Raw genomic sequence first — 3423 nt, 5'->3', positions numbered from 1 at the left:
ATAGTTGAAGGGTAAATTAGCGAGGACCACAAGCATTGGTCTAGTTCTTTTCTGGATCCATCCATGATTGGATCCACAGAAATGGTGATTATAGTAATTAGTATTAATTACTAAACTATTTTTTGGTTGCAAGATGTGGTGATTTATATAGGATAAACATGGAAAAACCAATTAGGATATGAGGGAATTTTTATTAGAGTAAAACCGCTAAAACTAGTACATCTGAGTCATTTGTATTAAAAAGTTAGCTTTTCGGACCTGTTTCTTGGACATAGATTCTTGATGATTCTGGTTGATATTGTAATTTAAAGGTTATGTACCTACGGTTTGGTTATTCAGTGTAAGTGAAGACTTGTTTTGCATTGTATTTATTTTGGAGTACTGATAAAAGTCATATGCTTCGGAGTTCTTGACATCAGAGTTGTTTCCATGTACCCCTTGAGTTAATGATTTTGGTTAAAACAATAGTTGTTTGTGATTTCCTAATCTAGTTACTAATGATTTCCTTCAGGATGTAACTGCAACAAAAGGAAATGAGTTTGAGGACTACTTTCTGAAACGTGAACTGCTGATGGGAATATATGAGAAGGGATTTGAAAGACCATCTCCTATTCAATTTTTGAAGGGTAAAAGATGAGCACTACCAATTTGGGAATCTAGCTTCTGAGGTTAAGATATTCTTCAGTTCCCTGTCCTGCAGCAGTTTTATTGATAACTTATCTTCAAAACATTGTTAACATGTGAATTTCTTTTAACAGATAGTTCAGAAATAACAAATAGATCATTTTCTAATAAACCATATTCATCAAAACATACAGCAAGATATGTATGTAGACATATATCTTTCTTCTATAAATCTAATGACTAACTGATTAGATCTTCAAGCATGACATTATCTGTGCTTTTGGATCAGATCCGAGTGTACTGCACAGTCTGCAACACCACTCCACTCCATTACCCGTTGTAATAATAAGTGTATTCGGTCCTTGGTTTGAATTGAGGCTTTTTAAGGTTAGTACTATATCTTCATTTTGCATTCACATGTTTGTGTTGGTTATGTCGTATGGACATTAGTTAGATATGAATAAATATGAATTCTCTTTATGAATATATATGAATTCTCTTTAATTGTTTCCTCTTACTTTGCACATATTGAATATGTTAATGTTATTGCATTTGAATTGGATATGTGATTTATTGATTGGAATTTGGATTTATGCTGAACTGTGGTTGTGATATATTAATGTGCATTGTTATTTTATTTGTCAAAATAATCTATGCCGTCCATCTATTCCTTGTTAGACTCAACCATCTACATCAAGTGGAAGAGTACAAGTACCAACAAGAAGGGAGCAACCACAAGCATTAACAAGATCAAAGGGCCGAAGGGGCCGAAGAGGCCAACAATCTTCCTAAACATTAAGCTTTGCTTTTTTGCTTTTGGTTTGTAACTTAATTATTTTGAAACTTTGGCTCGTAACTAATTTTTTTGCTTTTGAGTTTGTTACTTTATTTATTTTAAAACCTTGGCTTGTAACTAATTTTTTTTGCTTTTGGATTTGTTACTTAATTTATTTTTATTGCATGCATGTGTAGTAGAAATTGAATAGGTAGATCACATATGTTATTGTGCACAGATTCAGATTGCACAGATTCAGATTGGTAGATTCAGATAGGTAGATTGCACAGATTTGTGCACAGATTCAAATTTTAGTCTAACAACAGATTGGGCTGCAGATTGGCAGCCTGCCCAAAAGCCCAAATTTTCAATATAAAGGTTGAATTTTAGCCCAAAAGCATAATATGTCAAATTTAGTCCAAAAGCCCAAAACCATTTCGGGATTCCCGATTTGTCCCGAAATCCCGAAACTATTTTGGGATTTCCGAAAATTGGGATTCCCGAAAATTTAGTTTGGGATCGGTATTGAAATTGGGATTCCCGAAAATTTCAGTTTGGGAATCGGGACAAGGGTTTCGGTATGGGATCCCATACCGAACCACCCCTACCAGTGAGTGTGCTTTTGGTTTTCAATATATATATATATATGCTTGGTATTTTTCCCAGAAAACTTATTTAAATGGTTTTATGCTTCGAATGCCATGCCAATGTTTATATATAGAATATACGTTTAGTAGTCGCATATATTGTTGTTGGTTCTGCGGACGCTCAGGTAAGTTTCAGGTGAGTTTATAGATGGTGGATGTGAGTTATATGATTATGATTACATTGATGCATTTAGAGCTCATAAACCTGCACCCCGGTGTTAGTGCTCCCGCTCGTGGCCAGGGCACAGTCCTTCACGTGATGTTTACCTCCCGCACCGCACACTGACCTTGAATCCAATTTTGGTGCACAATCCTGTCGTATAGACCACTATAGGTGGTTTCGACTCGTAAGTGACTCGTGATTATTCGCACAGTCTTCACGTGATCGTAGCACTTGAGAGTATTTATTTACACCCAGTCCTGTCGTATAGACCACTTTAAGTGGTTCCGACTAATGTGCATGCATATTTGATGAGCTATAGATTCAGCCGTACGTGCCACCTTAGGTGGCTCTGGCTGACATATTACTTTTCATTGAATTACTTCACTTGATTTACTTACCTCATTATGTTGAGATACTTGGCATGGTATACATGTGGATTTGGCTATTTCAAGTGTGGTTTCAAGATAGATATGTGGTCTATTTTCTGGGAAATTATATAGGTTTTATGGCGAGGGGTTATTACTTTGTTAAGTGGAATGGTTTTGAAAAGCTTTGTTTTGCCCACTCACACATTTTTGTTTTGCACCCCTTCAGGTTCTAGGTAGAAACATTCTTGTTGGTGGCTTATGAGGAGACTATGGCGGTTCTAACAGACGATACCTAATGTAGGACCATCTCTCTGGTATTGTGTAATTAATATTTGTCCTGCTAGACTGCACTTAGGCTACCTATGCCCTGATTATGTGTGTTTACACCTAAATCTCATCACTCGCACCTATTTATTCGTCTAGTGTAAATTAGTTAGCTTGATTTTTATTTACTCACATTTTTATATCTTTATCACTTCCGCACTGCGCACATGGCTATGTCACCCTCACGTGACGGCCATCATGCCTTGATTTAGGTCGGGGTGTGTCAGTTTGGTATCAAAGCCAATCCCTGGCCGGATGTATGCCGATGAGGACGTCGGGCCCCTAAGGGGGGTGGATTGTAACATCCTACATCGTCAAGGGGAAGGGATCCTGTAAGCCTTATATGTATATTCCCATCTCTACCTAGCACGAGACCTTTTGAGAACTCACTGGCTTCGGGTTTCGTCGGAACTCCGAAGTTAAGCGAGTTCGAGCGAGAGCAATCCCAAGATGGGTGACCCACTGAGAAGTTCTCGTGTGAGTTCCCAGAAACAAAATCGTGAGGGCGTGGTCGGGGCCCAA

The 3423-nt window shown here is 37.7% G+C and overlaps 1 long non-coding RNA gene across 1 annotated transcript; it reads left to right on the top strand.

The window, feature by feature from the left end:
• The first annotated feature begins 912 nt into the window (after positions 1 to 912).
• On the top strand, positions 913 to 1589 carry LOC126633201 (uncharacterized). The gene is made up of 2 exons (XR_007626980.1): positions 913 to 1011; positions 1303 to 1589. It is a non-coding gene; the product is annotated as an uncharacterized LOC126633201 (long non-coding RNA).
• Positions 1590 to 3423: the final 1834 nt, after the last annotated feature.

This window comes from Malus sylvestris, chromosome 8, assembly GCF_916048215.2.
Source record: "Malus sylvestris chromosome 8, drMalSylv7.2, whole genome shotgun sequence".
Lineage (NCBI taxonomy): Eukaryota > Viridiplantae > Streptophyta > Magnoliopsida > Rosales > Rosaceae > Malus > Malus sylvestris.
This window is presented reverse-complemented; position numbering and strand designations above follow the sequence as displayed.